Below are 24,606 nucleotides of genomic sequence, written 5' to 3'. Positions count from 1 at the left end.
TGCTGTTTTGGTAAAATGACACTGGCAATTTGGGGGCAGGCCGGGGGAGGAAAAAAGCATCCTTATATTAAACCCCCCAGTTTTTTAACATTACTGTGGGAAATAAAATGTTTTTGCAAGCAGCTGAGTCCCAGAGTGATTCCACTAGGCCCCGTTCTCCTTTTATTGATGAAACTCAGCTGATTTCAAGTTGGCTGCCTTCCTCTCACAGGGAAGTCACACAAGATCCTTCTACTAACTTTGAAAAATGCTTTCTTCTGCATCTCACTATTTCCATTGAAAAGTTATCCTAATTGATTCAGTTTACCTTTTAAAAAATTAATTAAATTTAAAATATGTGGTGTTGCCAACAAAAAAGAAAAATATTGTTTTAATGTACAACGGAAATCAACTATCCAGTATCTGTGGATATAACTGAAAGAATACTATTGTAGTTTCATTTTGTTTTCTTGGGAGGAAGAAAGTCTAATTGTTTTTTTAAATGAAATGTTAAGTAGCATAGTTTACCAAGAAGTATAACCACAGACTGGTTTGATGTGTGTTGCACAGCTGGAATTAGAAACACACACAAAAAGAAAGAAAAAAAAATAGAAATCACAGAGCTATTTAGCTGAGACAGTAAAGAAGCAAAGAAAATGGCCTGGCTTTTATTTTTGCACTTAAAGATATTATTCATTTGGATAAACGGTATAGTCTTTGCAAATAAATAAACTTATATTTTTTTAACAACAACAAAACAAAACAAGAAAGAAACAGAAAAAGGAAATAGGAAAAACCAAAGAGTGAGAACATAGGGATCATTAAGTATGTGATTTCAAACAAAAATGCTGTTAATTAAGGGCAACACCCAGCTGCAGGAATCTGGGAAAGAGGTTGAAACAAGAAACAAATATCATGTCCTTCAAGTTTAATTAATTTCTTTGGACAATCTCCAAACATGTAGGGGGGGGGAAAAGGAACATGAAGTAGCCAAAGGAAGAAAAATGTGAAAAGAGTTCCTGAAATTTGAAATTGTAGCATTTACAGAAATGCAGAAGTCAGTATGTTTTCCTCCCAAAAAGCTGTAACTGGAACTTGAGGTAGAGGTTGGGAAAATGAAGTTTTATGCATTTAAACAAATGGGCTCTTTGGAAGTGTTTGTAGCAGCTGGATGCCATGGCAGCCTCTTCATGCAGCACAAAGTTGTTTTGTGGCAGAACACTCAGAAAAGTGGCTCTCGATTGTAGAAAATACATGCTGCTTCCATGCATTCTAATCGCCCGGGTCATGGTATGGACCTGACCATATGCCCAGCAAAGCTTTTCTCATTCATTTAGAAGTGCCCTCAAGTCAGTTTGTAGCTGGAAATGGGACCAGTGCAGCCAGAGAGGAATAGCACAGGGAAATGCCCCTGGCAGAACAAATCCCTGCCAGGTCTTACTGAAAAAAAACCAAAGCCAAAAGAAATTAGTCAAAGCAAAAGAATATGTATTCCTTTCCCACTCCATTTGCTTTTCTCTTTTTTTTGGTATTGAAGTCTTCCCGTTCAGCTCCTTCATCTCAAACTCATCTCAAATTCATCTCCTGCTGCTGTAATGAACTCATGAAAGTGATGAGCAGATGTATTTCTAGCCTCCTTTTTCTTTTCTTTTTTTTTCTCTTTAATATTTCCTGAGTTTTCCAGTCAGATATCTTACTCCCTTCCACTCCTATGCCTTCTCTCCTCCTTCCACCCCTTTCCATCACTGTGTAAAGAATCCCTTCCATTGCCAGTCACTTCCTTATCGCTGCACTTGGAGCTCAATTTCCTTGTCTGGCCCCAACAGCCCCGTTATTCCCCTCAAGGTTTTAAGAGGTTTTCCCACTGCTAATGATGGGGCAAAGCCTGCCAGGGCAGTAAGTAGCCTGAGGGTGAAAAACAAATGGATTTAGAAGGTCCAGGTATATTAGTTGTGCTGCAGATTGCAGGAGGAAGCAAAGGGATAGGCAGTGTGGACAGATACAGTGAACTTGTTTATGGTGAGCACTCGTGGGACTGACAAAGATCAGTTGCTTAATAGAAGTGGTCCCTATAAACACTGAATAGATTCCTACTCATGTCCTGTGTGATTATTTTTGGCAGAATTGCATTCTGTCTATTAAAATATTCCTAGATAAGCAAAATTCATTTCAAAAGACATCTTTTAAAGATGTAGAAAGAGTGACTTGGACAATTTATGTCACAATTAAAATACTGTTTAATCGTATACAACTCACCCCACATCTAGATTAAGTACATAAATGTTGGCTGAATCTGCAAAGAGCTGAGGATGCCAAAAGAGTGGCCGACTTGGCCACTTGGTGCTCCCTGTCTCCTGTGGGATTTGGGGATACTCAACTTTGAGGATCATTTGACCAAAAATATTAGGTGTGTGTTAGTGAAGAAGCAGAAATGTAAATAGAATTTCCTTGACTTGAAAAAATAATAGTTTGATAACTTACTTTAAAGAACGTTAACCAGATTTTTGAAGTTGCTTATTTGTATTTATTATCGTGCAGTTTAAGAGGGGAATTAAACATCTAGTAACTGTGTTTACAGTTTGAAAAACATCCTAATGGTCATATTCCTTCCTCTGTAGAAACACTTGCACACTTCTAAACAAGATACTTGTTTTTCTGTGTTGTTTATTGATCTACTGTCTGGCTAATACACCACTCGAAAAGATTCTGAGCCAAACATACTTCTAATGTAAGCAGATGCAATGACATCGAAATTGGTCTGGCCCTTTGTGTCTACTTGTGAAAGACATTAATTTGACAATGACTGGTCAAAAATACCTATCTGCTTTAGTTCAAGGCTGCCTCATTAAAACCAGATTTACACAGAGGTAATTTCAGTGAGTTCAGCAGGATTGTTCTGAATGTGCTCCAGGATGATGGAAAGCAACCATACTTGTTTTGAAAGAATCTCTTCCCAATGCCAACACATAAAATAATTAAAACAATTGTTCTTCTTATATGTCAAGCACATTGGAAAGTGAAATTAGAGCAGCCTATTTATACCAGGACGGGGCCCCTGGTGGTCTAGTGGTTAGGGTGCAGGACTCTCACCGCTGTGACCCGGGTTCGATTCCCAGCCCCCCGGGCAGATGGAGCTCGTTAGCCCTGTAAGGCAATCCATCTAAGAGAAGGTCACTCTAAACAAACCTACGTCCTGGGGACCTCACTGCCACTCTCCAAGCTTGCTCGGCCCCGGCAGATGAACCTCAGGATTAAAGGGTGGGCTCAGTTCAGCGCACGCTGTGTCTCACCTAAAAAAATCCACTGCGCAGGCTCGAAGGGTTAATGACCTTTCCCAAATCTTCGCTCGCGAAGACTGGCCATTATTTATACCAGGAGAACCAGGTTCTCCTGGTTTGTATGTAGTAACACAGTTATAGCAAGGAGAAGTTCTGAGCACTGTAAAGGAAATTTTAGGCTTTTTCCAGATGAGAAAGAAAATCTAGAAACTTACCAGATAAGAAAGGAAATCTAGAAACTTTTTCACTAAGAGTTTAAGGCTGGCATTCTCAAAGCCAGTTTGGGTATTTAGATATTCACCTTGCACTAAAATTAACAAGACTTGTTTGTCTAAAACTTTTTAAGCACTTCTCCCCCCCTCTCTCCCCATCAGATTTGGACTCTGTCCCAGCCGAAAATGTATATGGAATCTTCCTAGGACTAGACTAGAAATACTGTGTAACAGTCTGTGCCCAAATGTGAGTCTGTATATGGTTGCATGTTTGAATCTTCAGTAACAGATGTAACATTTCTATATGATAAGAAAAACCTTAGCAAATTATGTGAGAAGGTGGGTGTCAGCTCAGTGGTTTGCTCTATCTGCATTTCAAAGGTAATTAATTTGAAATATGATGAAAGGTGGATCATGTCCAGCCTGACACGGTTTGAAAAACTTGTCCATATCCTATCTTTAAATAGCATAAGGGAGATGACGCTTTCAAAGCAATCCCTTTCTCACAGGTCAGTATTGTAGGGAAGGGTAACCTTGTTTCAGAGAAATATGTATTTATTTTATTTTTCTTGGCAGCCCATTTGTTGTCATCAGGGTTGCCTTGGTGGAAATATATTTTTTTTCTTTTAGTTAAGAAAAACATTGTGAAATCTTCAGCTTTTTGAAAAGTAAGGCAAAATTGGATTGGCATTGAAATAGAATAAATGGTATAAATTCAGGTTCATGAGTATTGTGTCTAGCAGAGTGGTACTCTGGTCTCAGTTGCACACTAAAGAAAAAACTCTAGAGTTAACAAAGACTGAGATTTTCTTTGAAATCCATAATTCTGCATTCTTCATCAGGAAAACATTGCTGTTTAATATATTTTATCCATGAGGATGAGAATCACTCTGGGTCTGTTGTATAAGCCCAAACATGTTTGGGCACCTTTGACATTCTAGAAGAAAAAAAAAAAAAAAAAGAGGCCTCATCCCCTATAGAAAGGAGGTGTTTCTCAGCACATGAAATGGAGTCCAAGTAACAGCAGCTTCACAACTGATGTGGGAATAAGTACAAGGGAACCTGTTGAAGGCAGAGCAGTCCATGCCTATGCCTTTCAGCTCCAGAGAAACCACAAGCTTCTCTGAGGGCAGGACCCTGAGGTCCTTTATCTGACCCTAAACTCAAGAGGGGCAGGTAGTGAGGATGCATGGGTTGTTGTGTGTCTTCGGTTTTGCAGATAAAGGTATTATCTTTACTCTTACTGTCTTTATTGATTTTGTTGGAAGGACTGGTTTACTCCCCTGGAACATGAGGCTGGGGCACTGAGGTGGGCCAGTTTGTGGGAGTGCCATCCAGATAAGACTGCATTGCTGTTAATAATGTGGGAAAACGATCAAGAGTTATGGTAGGGATAATATCTGCCCCTTTGGGAGAGTGTGTACCTGCCACTTATTACTCATGTGCCCAGTTCTGGGTAGCTTTCCATTTCTTGCTAGATAACTGGAATCCAAGACTAATTGAGAAGGACATTTTTCTTCACATTTATCTGCAGTTACCTTTTCTCCAAAGCAGACCTCATTCCTACGATTCATGCCTTTGTCACATGCAGATTCACCACTGCCTCAATCATCTCCACCAAGGCCCCGTCCCAGGCATATTTGGAAATGCTTGCATCTGGGCTGCCTTGCTCTCAGCACACTGTGCTGGCACTGTGAAGCATCCTGCTGTCCTGAAGCTGGCCTACCTGTAAAGATAACTCTTACCCTCTGCCAACCATCTGTTTGACATCAGCAGCATTCCTCTGCCTCCAGCAGAGCCCTGGGGAGGAAGACACCTCAGTAAATCCCTGAGTTTCTTCCAGCCTGAGGAGCTCACTTTTGCTGCTGGCAGGCTGCATTTTAAAGTTCATCTCTTTACGTGCTTGGGAAGAGGCAAGGAGTTCTTGTTCTTCTCTGCAGAATAAGATCCTGTTTTGGGGTTTTTTTGCTATCTGGGATGCAGAAAGAGTTGCCACTGATTTGACTCTGTGGTTCAGTCTGTGCTGTTCAAAACTCAGTCTGGAGAAGCTACAGCCTCATTTTGTTACTACAAGTCTCGACAGATTTTTCAAAAGATAGCAGACCAAATACAGGACCAGTTTTTGAAGTTTTTATTCATCTGTTCTTCCTGAAGGCAGCTTTCTTACTGATGTCTCCCAGACTCAGGCAGTAAAAAACAATGGAGAGGCAACTGGATAAGGACTGTAGAATATGGCCCACTGACCTTCATCCAGGCAGAAGGGGCAGAGCATACAAATCAATCACTGGGCTTATAAAAAACTTACCAGAATAGTATGTATAAATGTATAATGCATCTGTGACTATGAAGCCAACACATTTTCTCCCTGCTCCATTAAAATTGCCTGGTTTAGACCATAAAAATACACTGCTTTTTGTGTGGTATGTAAAGAACATCAACACGAAAAGAATTTATGTGTTTTCCAAGAATTTTTTAATAAAGTCAATGTTCTCTGGCCATTGTTTCTATTCTTTATGAACAGATATAAGGAGTGATACAATTGCATCAAAGATGATACAGCACAGGTAGATTGCTGGCTGTCTGTAACCTCCTTGAGTAGGCTGGACTCTGGGTGAAGGAACTTTTAATGGTTTGGTACAGTCAGTGATATTAGACTGCTCATATAATAGGGCTCAGCACATCCTCTCATACAACCTAGCATGGTACAACAAATTAATCACATCTTGGCCTGCTAAGTGGGATCTGGAGGGCATAACTATAAACTAAGTTTTCCTCTACTCCACCTCAGAATGTTTCATCCTCCATATTGCTCATGAGTCATATCTTTTCCAAGCTCTGCAGAGCTGTTCTTTGTCTTACTGCACATAAATTTTGAAGGTGTACCTTGACAGTTGGAGGTTTCTGTTTGTTCTTAGTTGTTTGTGCTTCTCTTACTTGGACAGAGTTGGCAGGTAGAAGCTCGCAGCTTTGTGGTTGGAACAGAAGACAGTAAAGATTACGTCTCAGTGTTGCCTTAACCCAGTTTCCTATACAAACAAGGTTCACTCTGGTAGGCTCCAGTGTGTCTAAGGAATGATGTTATTATTGTGGTTATCACCTCGAAGCATTAGGCATGTTTTTTAGCTATAGGAACCTGAGGAATCTCATCTTTTTTGGGATTTTTTTGGGAAGCCAGCATAGAGAACAAAGGACAGGCTTGATTTGCTTGCAGTAGTCTATGCTGTTTATGAAGTTTCATGAGCAGAGATTTTTCATGTTATAATAGCAGAAGTATTGTATGGGATACTTTTATCAGGCAAAGTTGAAGAAGGCAAACGCAGAAACCAAAGGCGAGGTCACTGGTTGCCTGGAAGGAACCACAGATGGAAGCAAGCACCGCTTAGGGAGCTGACAGGTCAGCGCCCAGGTGGGATTTGTCTCACCAGGCAATGCTGGAGCAGCCAGATGCCTACCTCTTCCCATGACTTCCTTGCAGCCAGCAAGATTAATTGGACCTGGATTTCCAAAGACTGAGTCATCCACCCTGTCTAAGTCACCTGTTTTAGGAGCAATGAATTGCAACACAGGGAATGTCAAGGATGTCCAGATGAGAAGTTCAAACCGGACAATGAGCTTTTAGCCCAATAAGTGGAGCTGACATGATGTCTGCTCACAAGTGTGAGTGAAGATTAAATTCTTGTGAACAGTGGAGTTCACTGACCAAATACTTTTAGATACATTTAGATGGAGATAATATCATGGCTGCAAGTTCTCCATAAAGCTCTCATTGCTCACCAGCATAATTTTTATCTTGTTACTTTGCTTTTCTGTTTTCCATCCATTAACTGATCTTAATCTATGTGTGGATCATAGTATGAGTAGTCATGAAGTCGTATATGGTGAAGGATGAGTAGAGGTCTCTGTCATCTTTAGATCATATTACTGTCTTCTGCTTATGAATTTCCTTTGGTTTATCTACTTGGGAAAATGAAAAGTACCTTCCCTTGATTCCTGTCAGCCTTGTTAAATTTTCCCTTTGTGTAGGGTTGTCAGATTTCCAGTTCTTAGCTCAGATATCCCACTGTATCATATGGGGTTTTGTGAGTACTTATTTCTCTTTCTTTAAACTCAAGATCCCAGAATCCTGTGAGCATCGGCTATCATACTGCATTAACTATGTATTCCCTGCCTTCACAGTTGCAAACCAAAATTTGCAAATCTAGTGCAGTTTTAATTTCTAAAGCATACTCTTCACTGTCTGAATAACCAGAAGGAAATGAGGAGGTTTCAGTGGTATTTCAGTTGAATTTTAATCTTTATGAAGGACATCTCATGATGTATGAGAGTTAAATTCACTAGTTTCAAACACTTTGATATCTCTCTTTTGATTATGTACTGTGTGGTACCACGTGCATCATTCACCAAATATATTCAGAAAACTTCATGAAAAAAGGAAGCATTTTAGTCCTGTTTGTGTTCCTACTAATGTCTGGAAAGGTAGAAAAAATCTGATTCTAAGTCTAGTTTAATAGTTCATTAAATAAACAAAGAAATCCAAGGGCAGAATAAAATTGAGAGGGTAAAATAATAGATCAAGAAAAAGGGTAAGAACTCATCCATCTGCACTATTGCTATGCTTTTGAAAAGGGAAAATTTGAAAGCTTACAATGAGCATAGGATAGATGCACATTTATGGCATTTGGCATTCTTCCTTTGGATTGTCTTTCACCCTAAATGCATGTAAAATGACTACCTAGAACAATTCTTTGTGGCTTAGGATTTTTTTTCTAGTTAGTTTTTGACTTTGAGATATTCTGCAAGCTTGCTTTTTCTCTGTAACTAGTCACGGTGGTTACTTGAACTGGTGATGATAATCATAAAACCATGGTTGGTCTCCATTGTAAAATGTTCTCCTGCCTTTGATGGAACATTGGTCTTACTGTGCTGGGTAAATGTACAGATTGTGAAGTGATATTTCCTGCCTAAATACTCTGGTAATTATTTTCAAAACTTGTGTTTGGCTTTATCTTACTGGCTCAAAACTCAGGATTATATATCATATCACATCTCACATTGTTTTCCTTGTCTAGTGTTTTCTTGGTTGGCCAATTTCTGGTCTGTGTCAGTACCAATAACAAGTTAGCACCAGCCTGCAATGTTTATTCAAGTAAAATTTCACAGGCTTTTTGTTTGCTTGAGTACTACAGGACAGAAACCTTTTAGGTTCAAGCAAAATGATATGTAGCTCTTCCAATTTGTTACATATACTTGATATTGAATTGGTAGGCAAGATTCGTATTTGACATCACTGATAAAAATGTGACATCTGCTTGCACTTAAGACTTGTAGATCCCTGGCTGTCCAGGCTTGTTGAAGGACTCTGAAAAGAGCCAGAAAGTTTGGCTACTGTTAGTTACCAATTGGCATTGTATTTCTCTTGGGACTGCTAGTGGTGAGGATTACAGCCAGACTAGTACTGGGGATGGTTGGTTTTGATCCATGGGGCTCCTCTCCAAACCTCCAATTTCTATAACTAGTTAGGTGTACTTTTGAGGTCTATTTGCTTAGTCTTTCAGTCCAAGACCTCAAATCTGGATGGAGAGAGCTCAATCTTACTGTATTTTATCTTTCTCAATTTTGTGACTGATAAACTTAAAAAAACAGTACCAAAGAAATAAATATAATGATACTTTCAAGCAAGAGGGGCATATTGTGGGATCAGTTGTGATCCTGGAATCCCATGTTTGGTTGGCTTGTTTTGCTAAAGGTCTTTAGGCAATGGTGTAGCACTAAGCCTTAGTAAAAGGAACATGGCACACCAGTGCATATATTTTTTGGTTTCTTGAGTAGCAGGTCCTTGCTTTTCTTTAAACAACACTGCATGAACTTAAGCTGCAGATTTCTTCTTGTCTCCAATTGAGGGAAAAACCTCCAATCTGGGAAACAGAGAGGTGTAATTCAGGTTACTCCCTTGTGAAACACTGCAAATCTCCTGCTAATCAGTTTCTCCCAGCCTCTCGTGAATGTTCATTACAGAAGAAGGAAGAGGAGGACTCAAATAGTCTGACATAAATGAGGTGCAAGGAAAAATACAGGGAAAATGAAAGGCTCTAACAGCATTTTTGTATATGTATGTGTATAGGTACATGGGACTGTTGTCCTCTGTCATTAATGAGAGCTGTGCACGCTGCTGGGTCACACACCAGCAGTAACTTGATCTGCCGCGAATACCTGATCACCTTTCTGCTAAATTAACCAGACAGAGCTTGTGCTGGTTTTATGTTGGCTGCAGGGGAATAGAGAAGACCTCATCTGGTATAAATCCCAACTGTTCAAGCTCCTTAGTGTTTTTTGATGTCCTGACTTTCTATCAACAGAATAGCTTTATACTGAAGTGGTGCGGCTTTTTTGATCCAGTTCTAGAGGCTATAAAGTGAGATTTAATGTCTGTCTGAACTGCAGCCTGATATGGGGTACGATGACAGGAGTAAGGGTGGGAGCACAGTCACCGGCAGTCCCTTCAAAGTATCGTCTGATGCAGTACATGCATTTTATTTGATCAGTTTAGTGGGTGCACAGCTCAGTGTTCCATTCAGAATGAGAAAGAGATTGAGAGGGGTAGATATAGATAGATATATCACATGAGGTCTTGGTGGGTGAGAAATTCATGCTTTAGATTTCACTAATCTCAGATGTCTCCTGTCTAGATATCAAATATGTTGCACTGTATCTTACTGTAAGGGCAAGTGTCCACCAAGGACAGATTAAGGCCAGTAAATTGGCTGGATTCCTGACAAGATTGGAGTCTGCATGCAGGTGGCCGAGAGAATAAACTAGCAGTTCTCAGGGGCCCCTTAATGCCCATGGAATGCTACTGGATTTACAAATGCTGTTGTCACACCTTACCTGGGACAACTTTAACTGGGGATGCTCTGCTAGTAGCGTAGTAGTAGAGCACTAACATGTTATGAAAAAGATACTGACAAATGCCCACTAAGCAGTTTTAGCTACATAAGGCCAAGAGGAAATTACTTAGATGCTGTTTATCTGGTTTTTTTCTATTGCCATTAAAAAAAAAGCAAACAAAGCCCTTGTATGTGCATTTGAACTAGGACAATGGACATCCACCAGCTACTGAAATAATCATTTAAGAGACTGGCAAAAAGTCTGAAGGCTGCAAGCTTTCCATGGTATTTGAGAATGCTTTAACTTTAAAATGTTGGCTAGTAGATTTAAGTCTTAGGGAAAAACCTAGTCATTTCCTAGGGGAGTGTCTGAATTCACCTCAGGATATGTCTGTCCAATTCACTGCATCACCAACTGGAAAAAAAAAAGACATTTTGACGGATCCTTTATCCATGTGATATTCCCCCCCTCCCTCCCCCGCCCCCTGACTGACACAACTATACTAGGCAATGATAAAGTAGGGTTGGATATGCTAGGAAAAACTGTCTTTTTTTAATGATAAAGGTGATTTCATTCAAGGAACTGGTTTAAATTCTGCCAGAGCAGTCTATATAAACTCCATTTCCTGAAGTCGGGCTTGTGATCACACCCTGCAAAATACTGCTAAATCCTTTCACATGTAGTTCAATGGCTCAGATAGGAGAGAAGCTGAGACAATTCCCTAGAGAGAGGTTGAAAGTATCCCAGATCATTTAAAGAGGATGTTAATGATGATCTATCTAATTATAACAACGTAAATATCAGCACCATTAGCAATTTCATTTCTTATTATAGCATGGCAAAAAGGAGATAAACAGATTATTTATGCTAGTTCTGTGTGAAATCTATTTTTGTGTCTTTATTGGATGTAGGCTGTTAGAGACACTGTGTTTTTCCCCATATGCTCCCTGCCTGATAATTAATATGTATAGGGTGCTTTTAAAAGCAAACACAGGAAACTCATTCTGCTTGGGTTTTTTAGTGTGTTAATGGTCATATTAAAAAATATCTCAGGCAAAACAGCACCATTTTAATTTTTTTGGAAGAAGAAAATATTCTTCTGAAGAATGTTCATAATAATGAAGTGTTTTAATACAAATATACATCTGAAGTCAGGGAGGGTAAAAGTATCTTGAACAAAACTTTGGTTTTAGGAGATTGAGAGCTCAGACTTTATATGTAAACAGCCCAAAAGTACAGAATTTTCTGCAGAAAATAATACTCTTTTTTAATATGTGTAAAAGCCAGCTCTTTGCCTTAGTTTTCCTTCAGCAATTACAACAGAGTTTTAAAAAGAAATATATAATCTTTACAAATAAGGATAGAAGGGATAAAAAATACTACTGGGTTTTGATCTATTTAATTTTATTATATAATATAAATAGCTAGATTAGTTAGATTAGACATTCAGAGAAATAGGATGGTGGATAAAAGATGAGTATCTTTCTACTGCTAGAGTAGAAAGATAATCCTGATCACTGGGGATCAGTCATTCTTCCACTGAAATCTAGCAAGATCCCCAGTGTTAGTAGAAGAAGGAGAAAGACACAAAGCTCCCTTGCTATGGACCACCAGGACAAATTATGAATATCAAGTCTGTGAAGGGCTACAACAAGCATCCTTAGAAAATTCAGACTCTTGAGTGAGGGTTGTTACTTTGAAAAATTTGGATATTTGCTGATAGATTTCCATTTTTTTCAATAGCAATAATAACAAACAAAAATCCAAATAATGAAAGAATCTAAAGCTACTACTTTACACTAGTATGCAGTGGTACATCAGTTTATAATTTCTTTCAAAACTAAGAGATTCCACCCTATCAGTTCTTTCCCTACTTGGGCCCCATCCCATTTGCCTTCTCTACACCAATTCCCCGTTAGTAACTGCAGATAAGGTTTTTGCCCTGACATTTATATCCTTCCCAAATGTGGTCACTTCCATCAGCTCTTCATCCCACCTGAGGCCGTGTACCTTTCCCTGTGCCCCCAGCTGCAACTTCTGCAGACTTTGAGGATTTTGACATGGTACCACCTCATACGCCTCTTTTTTTTGTCACCAGTTACCTCTTGAGACCTCTCTGCTGTATGAGGCAGCCATGCAACAAGGGGTATGCATACATGGGAGCAAAATGCACTGGTCAAGTTCTCTTGTGATGGATATTGCATAAATGACCAGAAATTGGTGCCATTGCTCCCTAAAGAGAGTAAAAGAAGCTTAGAGTATCCAAGACCCTTCAGCTAAGCACAATGAAAATGAGCAGCTCGGTTCAGGGAGGTGCCTTTCGTAGCACCTTTCATGTCTGATTCAGAGGAATCATACTTGAAAGATGCAATAGCAGGACAAAAACTACAAATTAATAAAATATAATGATTTTTCCACACATCTGGATTGCCCTTCCAAGAGAAACTGACCTCCAAGATTTGTCTATGATGTTTCCCTGCAAGTAGGAATTGGCTTTTGCAGAAGACCTATTGAGCTTCTTTTATGCTCTTCATTGTCAAGGTGTTGAAACACAATATGTTTCAAATGGTAAATGTCACCCACTCGAAGTTTGTTTTTATTTTCTGCTTGGCCATTCAGACAGGCTCAGGCAGAAACCTCAGTTGTTGTTCCTGTTTTTCCCTTCTCTCAAGGCTCTCACTGCTCAGAAATGCATTAGGAATCTATTTTTCATAAGTAAAGCTTTAAGCATTCTATCGGGTCTTTAGTTTATAATTTTTTTTGTCTGTCTTAATGTTGACGCGAGTTGAGTGTAGAGAAATGTTTGGGATTCTTTTATCTTAAATCAGAAATAGATGTCGTGAACAGAACTGGTGTGAATCATATTAAAAAACAAAACAAAACAAGAATAAACAAGCAAAACAAAACCCAAACCCCCAAAATAAACAGGAAATATTGTTTTATGATACAAGAAGATGTCCAAACATACAGGAAACAATTTTTTCTTTAAAAAATCTAAGAGGAATACTGGCTTGAAGGGCCAGCCTCAACTTAAAATCATGCCCCCATTTGAGCGTCTTTTCTACCTATTGTTCAAAGCAGTATCTTAACATCAGCAATACTGAATTATAAATGGTTAAACAAACAGGATTTTCCACATTAATTTGTTTCTTTTATAAAGTAACATTTTGTATGTTGGTTAATTTCCCCTGTTGCTTTTAAGGGCTTTCATTATACAAAGACGAAAAAAAAGTTCAAGAAAATTGATTGCAAAAGTAGAAAGGAATAGGCAATAGGCAGAAAATGAGAGAAGGGTATCATGGGCTGAAGGAATCATATTGCTCTTAAACAGACCTGTAAAGGGACCAGAGGTTTGCCTAATTATCCTGTACCTCCTCCAGTATATATATATGTACCAGGGGGTGGTATAAATGCTACATATGGTGCATACATAGAGCGGTATATATAGCACATATACCTAAATCAAAACATCCACAGTACCATATTACCATTATTGTATATTATGAAACAGCTACTATTTTCCTAGGTATATGAGATTGGAAAAGGAACTCATATAAGATGACAAAATTTGGAAGAATATCAGCTCTTTATATTTGTATTCAGATCCTGCTGTCGCACACTCTCCTTCCCGCGCAGCGCTGCGCCTGTCAGCAGTATCAGTTGGGCAACCAAGGGCTGCTCCTTCTGAGCAGGGGCAGATTTTCTCGTTGGTATGTGGTGAAATTGCTGGCTATGGAGTCATGGCACCAGGTCACACGCTGTCATCCTGTGTCCTAGTACTCCCCTCTAACTCACCGCAGTGGATGTGAGTCAGGTGTTGGTGACCTGCTGGCCCAGATGTTCGTGGCAGCTTGGATGGTATGTACCTCTCACTCACCGTGAAAGCTACTGTGTCTGTCCTGAAAGTCAGGGTGTGCTGACCTGGTGCTGTAAAACCTGAATAAATAAGTCCCTGGGATTGCCAGAGCAATCCACCATGAGCAAATCACCATGCCAGGGACATCCTTATATTACAGGCATCTCTCCAAAGCTGCTTCTTTGCACCCAGAGAAGATTTCCAGGTGAAAGAAAACCTGAAACAAACAGTGAGTCTGAGGAAATTTGGGTTGAAATAGCTTTTGCATCAGGCAAGATTGCTTTCTTTTTGTTTCTGGAAAAACTCATTGACCAAGTCACCTCAAACCACAAATAGCAGCAACCTTGTTTTGTAACAAAATTAACGTTTTCTATGGTGAGACCAAGGGATGCTTTATAAAATGCATGGCATCAAAGGCCAGTCTTTCACTTTTGCCTAGAAAAAGGCAAGGTGTCTTGTCAGGATGTATCATTTCCCGAAGGATGGACATATTGGAACAAATGGCATCCTAGTTCCTGCTATTTCTGAACCGCAGTGTGCATTGCTGTGGGAGACCTACCCGCAGGGAGCCCGGGGCGGGGGGAGGATGGGGATGAAGGACAAGGAGGAAGGCAGCGGAGAGCCCTGTTTTGCAGGGTGAAGGCCAGAGAAGCCCGGCAGGGTGCTGGAGAGGCTGGCAGGTCGGCTGGGACAGAAGGAGCAGACGAAGGCATCACAGCCACCCTTCCCCTCGCCCAAGCACTTGTATTTTTTTCTCCGAAAGCGCTGTTTTTCAGTGTCACATGGCTTAAGTGAAACTTTCCTTGAAGTCCTCCAGTCAAGTCAGCCCGCGGCGCCAGAACAAACGGGAGCCCAGAAGCCGCAGCACGCAGCGAAAACCCACCCGGAGGGCACGTTTTCCCCGCAAAAGCCCTGAATTTTTGGGGGGCGGGAGAGAGGGGGATACAAGGCATGGGTGCGCGGGAAACGGGGCTGCAGATGCAGGCTGAGCTGAAGGATGGATCAGGAGAGGAGGAGGAGAAGAAGGAGGAGAGGGAGGAAGCGCGACCCGAGGCGGAGGGGGGCCGCTCCGGGGGGGCCCGTCGTCGCCCCGCGCTGCCTCCTGGCTGTGGGCGGGGTGTCGCCGCCCTTGGGCCGCCGCCGGGGCGGGCCGGGCCGGGCCGGGGGGTATGGCGGGGGAGGAGGAGGAGGAGGAGGAAGAGGGGAGCGGGGGTGTCATGCCGAGAGCGCGCGTCGCAGCCCGCCAGGCCGCGGCCCGACCCGCACCCCGGGGCGCAGCCCTCCGCCCTCCGCCGCTCCCCCAGGACAGCGGCCCCGCTCCCCGCCCGGCCCGGGGCACCCGCGCCCCGGGCAGCAGCCAGCCGCGTCCCCAGCGGGCGGAGGGAAGGGGGGAAGGAGAGCGGAGCCCTCTCCACCGCTCAGAGGAAGGGGAGGGAAGGGGGAAAGTTTAGCGGAGGGTGTTTGAATCGGGAGTTATCCCTAAAGAGCCTTTCCCCTGCTCTGATCCAGAGGGCAGCGCCGGGAGGAGGGGGCGGCGACGGCGAGCAGCCCCGCAACATCTGTAAAACTTGAAGGAAGCGGTTGAGAGGAGCGCGCGAGAGAGAGGAAAGCGAGACGGACAACTTTTCCGACACGTGAGTATCTCGGCGCGATGTGTTTGTTCCCCTCCTTTCGTGGCTGCTCCGAGCCAAAACAATGCGGGGCGGCGGCGGGGCCGGAGGGGACGGGCGGGACGGGACGGAGGGGTCCCCCCTTCCCTCCGAAAACTGTTTGGTACCAGACGGTGGATTTCTGGGGATATTTTTTTCTTTTGCTCCCTCTCTTCTTCTTCTTCTTCTTTTTCTTCTTCTTCTCCTCCCCCCCGCTCTTTTTGTTGAACCAAATCAGAAATGTCAGTCAGTGCGAGTGAGTCAGAAGGGATCAGATTACAAGATCACTGAAACTGATGTCGGACCCGCGCATACACACCCCCACACGGAGGCAGAGGCGCGGGCTGCTCCCCGCGGGAGGCGGGCAGGGATAAAACAACCACCAACAACACCCGCCGGCCCTCCTCTGCCGCCTGCGTCCCGCCTGTGCCCCGTCCCGTCCCCCTGCCCCCGCGGGATGCCCGCCGGCTGCGGCGGGGGCCGGCCCCGCTAGCTGCGGCGGCGGGGAGCGGCGCGGGGGCGAGCGGGCGGCCCCGGCCCTCGCCCATGGGCAGCGCGGGGGCTCGGCGGCAGCGGCGGCGGCAGGTACGTACCTACTTGGGCGAGAAGTTCTTTGTTCCCCTGGCTCTGCTCCGGGCCACTTTCTTCTCGCCTCTCAGCTCTCCGGGCCCGCTCCCGGCCCCCTTCCCGCTTCCCTAACTTGGAGGCGGAGGGCAGGGGGGAGCGAGGTGTCTAACCCCCAAAATGGCTGTCACGGAGCGCGGGAGCCGAGGACGTGGGGTGCGGGGAGAGGCGGGGGCAGTCCCCGCTCCGGGCCGGGCCGGGCCGTGCTCGGCCGTGCGCGTCCCGCGGCGGAGCTGCCGATGTACGGGTGGCAGCTGTTGTTTTATTTCCACTCCCTTCCTTCTCCTCGCCCCCTTTCCCCGAGCGGCTCCCGGACGTTTTCATGCCCGTGCGGCAGGAGGCCGGCCGCAAACTTCGCAGGGGGAAAGGCGAGAGGAGCGAGGCAGAAGGCGCTGTCACATCTGGCGGATCGGAGGGGCGCCCGGGGCGACCGTCACTCCCCGCCGGCTGCTCCCTGCGGGCAAGGGGACAGCCGGGTCCCGATCGGGAGCGGGGTGCGGGGGTGCCGGCGCCTCTCTGTGCCGCTCGGTGCAGCCGCTGGAACGGGGTCGGGTTGGGGAGCGGGACGCCGGGCCGGGCCGGGCCGCGACGGGAGGAGCGGGGCGGCTGCCCCAGGGGAGCTCCTCGGCACCGCGGCCCGGCCGTGCGCCGCCCAACTTCGGAGGGTGGGAGCAGAGCGTGTCCGCCGCCGTTCCGATTGTCCCGTGAAGTCGGTGGGGTGTTGGCGCCCGCTCCCCAACCCGCGCACCACGTGAAGAAAAAAGGTAAAAGGAAACACACGCCCCCCGCTCCCCACCTCACTCCCCAATTTTGTTTTTAACCCTCTGGTGCGTAGTTTTGATCCGGGCCTGCGGGTACGGTGTCCGTGGCTTTCTGCCAGTTTGTATGTAGATATATTTATGTAAAACATTTTCTCCCAGCTCTTTGCCAGCTGTTCCACATTTTCCAGCTGCCACTTCAGTTTGAAATGATGGACTGTACGGATCTGAAAGAGCCTTTTAGTCAGAGGTATGGATAGCTGTCCGTTTGATACACAGTGTCACGTTTTAGAGGCTGCTTCACTAAGGCGTATTAAGTAGCAACCCTCTGCAAAATGCTGGTCGCTGTCGTGCCCCTGATAGTTCCCGCTTCATCTACAAGGGTCAATAAACGTGATTTTTTTAAGATTCAGCTTGTAGACTTCGTTTCTTTTGTGTGCGTGCTACAGAAAAACTTGGAAGCAAAATTTTCCAGAGGCCTTGAGATATGTGGCTGATTAAATCGACAAACATTTTTAAGAGGGCATAGCTGCCTCTCTCTGTGTGATGTAGGTATCTGTTTTGAAACCGTTGAAGTCAGTGGAATAGTGAGAAATCACTATGTTTCCCTGTGTTACAAAATTGTTTTTGATGTGGTGTTCAGCGGGATTATGGATTGAAATGTGCAAGAACTGGCCTTAAGTAGTTTGAATATTTGTGCAATTGCATTGTAATTTGGAAAGGTGCCTCACTGATTGATTCCTATAATTATTTCATTTAGATCCTTTATTAAAAATTAATAATGATCTGACAGTTTCTTAATTATATATGTCATGATTATTTTGAAGGAAGACGAATACAGTGTTTTAAAAGTAAAGTAACCTTAAAGTGTAAAAATTGCTGTGTCTGCACCACTGTATTTCAGTTGAGGAAATATATATTAAAAGTAATGGTGAATGAGTTTGGCAATGTAAACTTAGGCAGCCTCTTGAGAGTTTGTTTATATAATGAAGGTTTGGGTTTAACTAGCTAGTATGTAAATACTTTCAGTTTGGTGTATAGCCCAATTCTAAAAGCATAAATAATAGTAATTATGAGAGAAGGCTATTTTAAGAAGGGGGGATTATTTCTTTAAAAGCAGGATTATGTGATTTGAATGAGTAGGAAGAATGAGTAAGAAAAGGACTGTCTCATTGTATGTATATTCTTTTAAGCAGCAGTGGAAGTAAAATGATCGCTTAAGGTGCCCAAATGAATGCACTCTTGACTTCTGATAATAGCATATGTTTTTCAGTAGAACATGCTGTTTTCCAGAGCATTTCTATGGAAGTACTGCAAAACAAAGACATCACCTGCATTTTCCTGCTTAAGTGGAGTAAACGTTTTTTGCTTGAGAAGACATAACTGTGGCCAAGACAGCATTTTACTGCTATAATCTTCAGTCGTGAAAGATTGTTCATTTTCAAACACAAAACCAATTTGTAACTAAGAAATTAAAATATCAATAGTTATAAATAATGATTTTCTGAATAGTTTTTTGAGAAACTGAAAATTTGAGAAACAAATTATAATTTGTTCACCTTGCAGATTACTTAACTTTTTAAGAAGATAAATGTATGCATTGATAGTGACCCATGAAAGTTTCAGTTACACTTCCTGCCTCGTTTTTAGAAAGCTATTTCATTACCTGCACTCCCCTAGTGTGTTTGAATTTCATCCTGTGTGTTAAAGGAAGGAATGGCATATTTTTATGTTGCAGAGTCTAGTGAAAAGTTAGTCATTTTTGCCTGGTAAGTAAGGAATGTGATGGTTATTAAAGCAGGGTTTATTTGGAGTTGTGGAAGGAAGCAGTTTAATGATCAGTGTTGCGTGCCTTCAACTATATGAAGACAGTAACGTACAAAGAAAAAGCAGACTTGAAGGAAAAGTGAATCAACGAGTCATGAAATCCTCAGGAAAACCATAGTAATGGAATGTTAATGCTTTTAGACTATAGTAGATTACCTTAAAAGTCAGGCTTTTCTTCTTTATGCAATTGTTGTAAATCCCTAGCTAAAGAATACTTTGAAGAAGGCTTTAGTTTTTCTGGCACTCACATTCTGTAGTAATTCTGGTTGTTTTGGAAGATTCAAGGTATTTTCTGCCAACTTGCAGTTAAGCAATTAAAATGCTAAAATGGCTACAGAGGAAGCTTTATACTCAACAGAAGGTTCAGCTGTAATAATGATTTCAAGTTGTCTTTTAACCACAGGTTTTATAGACCTCCTCCCTTTAGACTTTGTCATTTTTATAAGGGAATTGATTTGTTATACTTTAAAATCAAATAAAATGAGACAGAATAAACAAAAATAGGGCATGGGTGCTGCTGCAAACTTTTCAAGTTCTTTCAGTGCATTTTTCATCTTTACTTTTATTTGATAGGTCTGTGAAATAGAGCTGTAGACTGGCAGACTTTAAATGAAATTTCACACTTTGATGATTTTTTTTTAAACTTTGATATATTGACAGCAAAAGGAGCTGCAAAGCTTTTATATAACTTGAGCAGTAACGCCAAGCAGCAGTCAAACGTCTCTATGCATTTGTGTTTAACTGCAGAAGAAAAACATGTCCATGGGCAGTAGAGGGTTCTTATCAACTCCCTAATCCCAGATCCCAGCAAACCTTGAGGGCATGCCTCAGATCTTGCTGAAATCATTGTAGACTCTCACAGTTTGCAGATTAAATATGCTATGTGTTCCTGGCTCCAACAACAGTTTTATGAGCTCACTAAGCTTCCTGTTTTAAGATCCTTTTCTGAAGTTTTTAGGAGCTGCTAAAGGCGATGCTGTCTATGGCAAGTGCTACTTGTTAATTTAGGGACACTTTAGATATTTCATTCTGTTGGTAAAAAGAGCCAAAATTACTATTTTCAAATTGGAAGTCGAGTTGCACTGGAAAAAAAAAAGGAGCTCCTTTAAAGAGGGATTCTGTTGTTTTAATGTGTTTGTCAGTACAGAAGGTGACAAAGTTTATAGGAGGCTTGATTTGTTTTATGGGGGCTTGACTTTGACCAGACTCTTTAAAATGAGGCTTTTTCAGTTGTAATTCTAAGCACAATGCAGCTTTTAGTACATAATTTCTGAGCCTCTTTTAACCAATTGTATTTGTAGCAGCTCATTAAACATACCTTTGAAGTTCTCATTCTCCTTTAAGTCTCAAAGAAGGGAAAATGTATTTTGCCAAGAATGAATTTCAGTGAATCAGGTAGTTAACCCTGGGATTTGTTGACCCTTCTGAACGAATGGTATTGCACTTCACATTCCGGGTCTGGTCTTTTCTAGCTGCTAAATAGTTAACTCTTATATTTTATTCACTGTAATCATGTTTATGTATTTGGTGTAATAGTTTTAATTAAAAAGGAAAATACTTATTGTCCAACAACATGGGTCATGTTATTCCCGAGAGAACTTGAGCCAATTTTGCGCTTAAAGGTTATTCAATGAATGAAATTTTGAAAGCCCATTTGTCAAGGTACTGCACAGTTTCTGTTAGTTTTCAACCCCCAAATTCATTGTCCGCGTGGCCCAGTCATTAGTCAGCAGTGTATTATGCTGCCTTCAAGCAATGCTGCCCAGCACTTCTTTGCACCATTATAGCTCTAAAAGTGTACTCTGCCGACTGGTAGAATTACTGCTCTGATTTCCGCTTGGCTGGTTTTGAGGTAAGTCCCCTCCCTACCTTCCAGCTCACTCTAATCCCTGCTTTCTCTTAAGGCTGCTTTCTGCAGAGATTTAGGGGAAAACTTTCTTAAAGATTGTGCTGGCATCATAGTGTGGTTTTGTTGAGGTATACACTGTACATGTAAATTGTACTTGCCTTACCTTGAAAGCGTATTATATTGGCTGCTGATCTGAAGAGTTGGTTTCTCTGTCTCTTTAAGAACAAAACAAGAAATGAAGACAATACACTAATGTTAAAAACGCCTGCAAGGTTAGTTAGATTACAAGGGAGAAACCAATTGGGATAGAATGTGTTTGTCTAAATAGTTGCTGAGTGTCAGAACTGATAATATCAGAATCCACTACTTGGAGATCTGATTGAATAATTTTCTTAGCTGAAGTTTCCACTCTTATGTCAAGTTATTTTTTGCACTGATTACCAAGAAGATTAAGCTTTTTTTTTTTTTTTTGGATGGTCAAAATGCTACTGTATTTTTTTTGGTACCTGATATTTAGTTCAGGGCTAAAGTACTCCCCTAACCTTTTGGTGGTTTAGAGATGAACCTCCCCCAACAGCGTTTGCTGCTTTGTATGATACTATGTTTTTTTCACATACAAATCTGTTAATGTCAAGAAAATCAACTGCGTGTAAAGAATACATCATCCAGCTGCTGAGAGAATGAAGCCTTCATTGGATAAGATGTATGAATACCTGAAACCAAAGAGTCAGAAACACAGATCAAGTTAGTGTCAGTTCAGTACGCTGTTCTGAACCCTGTATATTAAAATGAAATTCTAGCACTACAAATTCTTTAGTATCAGGATGTGGTTTGGTGTGGTTTTGCTTGGCTCTTCAATTCACTATGGATGCTTTTTTCTGTGAAAATAAGACAGCTGTATAATTCTATGATTATGTTATTTGAACAGGGATAGTGGATTGTGGAATGTGCATTTGTAATGCAGCAGTTCAGAGTTGTGCTGTTGTGTTTTGTCAAGTTACAAAATCGTGAAGGAATCATGATACAGTTTTACTGCTACTGTGAGACAGGTGTAAAACCTAAAGTAAACTGTAAAAGCTGAAGATAAAGTTTTATAAAGTACCTTTCACACTTGAAGTTCTTCCTGGGTATATGGAGTTTTTCTAGCTCTTTTACGTCTTAAAACATCTGTGTTGGGTTAGAATGTGAAATTCTGGATGGAGGCATCCCTTAATCTGAGAGTATGCTGAGGAGATAAACAGGCTTCCTGAAATGGGACTGTGATCAAAACATTGCACTTTCAAAAACATTCTACTTGATTCCTTTGATCTTGTTTTAAAATGCTAATTGTAAAATATGGAATACGATCTTTTCTTCTTTCATTTGCATATCATAAGTTGGGAACAGAAGGCACATCTTTGCAATNACATTCTTCCTTGAGCTCAGTTCCTGTATAGATTGACACTGATATATAGCTCTAGTTTTGATTCTAAGAAAACTTTCATCTGTTGGGATTGATGAGATAAAGTAAAAAGTGTGAAGAAAGTGGTCATTTCACTGGAATGTTTAGCTCCAGTGCTGGAAATCAGAGTATTTCTGCATTTTTCTGTGGCAGTTGTAGTCACTTCTTACTTGACTAAGTAAGTGATGCAAAGCACAGCCATTACAGATGTTTGTAATTTGCTTAACCAAGCTGTTCGTCATCAAGAAGGGAAGGAAGAAAACAGCCTGTATTGACACCATAAGTATTCCTAGTGCTAATAGGAGTATCAGCAGAGGAAGTCATAGGGTATGTTATCCACGCAGCAAATCTTGCTGGCTGTCCCCTTTGCTGTCCTCTCAGAATACTCCTGGCCTTTCAGATCTTGAGCATATGAATGAAACTAATTTCAGGTTTCATAAAACAAATGTTTTACCAAAGGAAGTTATTGTCATTTGTTTTGGATTTAGTGCTGCTGAATTTCTGAATAAAGATAGAGATAAAAATTTAGTGTAGACTTGGTTGGGAAGTTTGAGTTGTCACTGCTCATTTTAACCTATTGCTACAAACAGTACAGTCCAAAGGAGATTTTTTTCCTACCCGCCTGTGCTAGTTCTTTTGCTGCTAATCTTGCTTTGACATAATAATTAGAGTTTTTCCTGCTGCAGAGTTTGAAGCAAAAGGACATGTAGGAAATTAGGATTGCAAAAAAAAGCAGTAACACATCTTACTCTGTATTTTTTAGCAATATTAGGCTGCTTAATTGGAAGGAGTTCTGATTGCTTCAGGATAAGAGCATTACTGGTTTTAAACACACCCCCTCCCCAAATATGTTTACACATTTGAAGGCTTGAAAAATATGTGACACTTTATATTTTTTAAGAAATAACCTTTATTCTTTCCAAGGTATTTAGATAGTTTGTAAGAGAATCAAAAAGGAGCAAGGAAACTCAAGACCATGTGCTTAAAATAAAACATGCTTAGATGCAGAGTTAATGACTTGATTTGTTTGTTTTGTTTTGGTGGTGGGGTTGTTTAGTTTGGGGTTTTTTTAATGTTAAAGTTCAGTTCCTTATTCTGAAAGATTCTTGGATAATGAATGGATTATAAAATTTTAATTCAGAGGATACATCATATCTGAAATGTAAAGCCACTAAGATGTGCTTTAAGTTTGGGCTCTGTGTTGCATGTTTCATGTTCCCAAACAGCAGCTTCTGTGAGGGATGTAGTTGGATATGGACAGTATGACCTGGATCCTTCATCCATTAAGTTCTATTTACTGGGTAAGAAAACACGAATAATTCCTGGTGGAAAGCTGTTTTATGTAGATACAGAGTTTAATCTGTTGAAGTAATAGTAAAAACATTTAATTGGGGTTATTTTTAACAGCTTTCTAAATCCCAAAACAAAAGTAGAGATAATCTACTTTTAGGAGTGTGTGTGTGATGTGTATTAAAAGCAACTGATGTGCTGCCCCAGTAGAAAGTGCCACTTATTGATCCTACTGTTTACGTGTATGTTTTAAATATTTTCAGAAATTTAGTGTAGACTTGGTTGGGAAGTTTGAGGTGTAATTGAGTTTATCTGTAAAAGCGAGATGTCAGAAAATGTAATTCCTCTGGAGTCGAAAAACTTACACACGATCAATAGTTCAGTATATGCCATGGAATAGTTTCTCACTTAGGATCTTAATCACGAGGATGCTAATAGCATTGCTTTGCCTAGCTGATTGCCTTCGTGTTTGTGATCCTCTGTTACTGTTGCCACAAGCTATTTAACCTATCAGGAACAGATCAGACCATCATTAACCAGGCTTTAGGTGTAGTTGTTTTTCAGTCTTTAAGGGGGGGAAGAAATCAAAGGAATGTAACACAGGAGAAGACTGCAGATAGTAATAACTTTGGAAAGATTGTGTTAATATATGTTGTGTCCCTTAACTTGGGTTATTTTTAAAATTAATTTCAAGCAACAAATCTGCCTATCTGATTCTGTCAAGGGGGGTTTGTTGCTCTTTATTTCTCTTTCTCTCTCTTTCTCTCTCTTTCTCTCTCTCTCTCTCTCTCTCTCTTTCTCTCTTTCTCTCTTTCTCTCTTTCTCTCTTTCTCTCTTTCTCTTTCTCTTTCTCTTTCTCTTTCTCTTTCTCTCTTTCTCTTTCTCTTTCTCTTTCTCTTTCTCTTTCTCTTTCTCTTTCTCTTTCTCTTTCTCTTTCTCTTTCTCTTTCTCTTTCTCT

At 41.4% G+C, this 24,606-nt stretch overlaps 1 protein-coding gene across 1 annotated transcript in view; it reads left to right on the top strand.

Moving 5' to 3' along the window:
- Positions 1 to 15,591: 15,591 nt before the first annotated feature.
- GLI3 (GLI family zinc finger 3) overlaps positions 15,592 to 24,606 on the top strand; it is a 215,260-nt gene continuing 206,245 nt past the window's right edge. The window contains exon 1 of the mRNA XM_017822702.1: positions 15,592 to 15,844. The gene's annotated coding sequence lies outside the window, so the exon portion shown is untranslated. The remainder of the gene's footprint in view (positions 15,845 to 24,606) is intronic.

Source organism: Lepidothrix coronata, unplaced genomic scaffold (assembly GCF_001604755.1).
Source record: "Lepidothrix coronata isolate B3197 unplaced genomic scaffold, Lepidothrix_coronata-1.0 Scaffold3, whole genome shotgun sequence".
NCBI lineage: Eukaryota > Metazoa > Chordata > Aves > Passeriformes > Pipridae > Lepidothrix > Lepidothrix coronata.
Note: the sequence above shows the minus strand (reverse complement) of the source record. Positions and strands in the feature narration are given on the sequence as shown.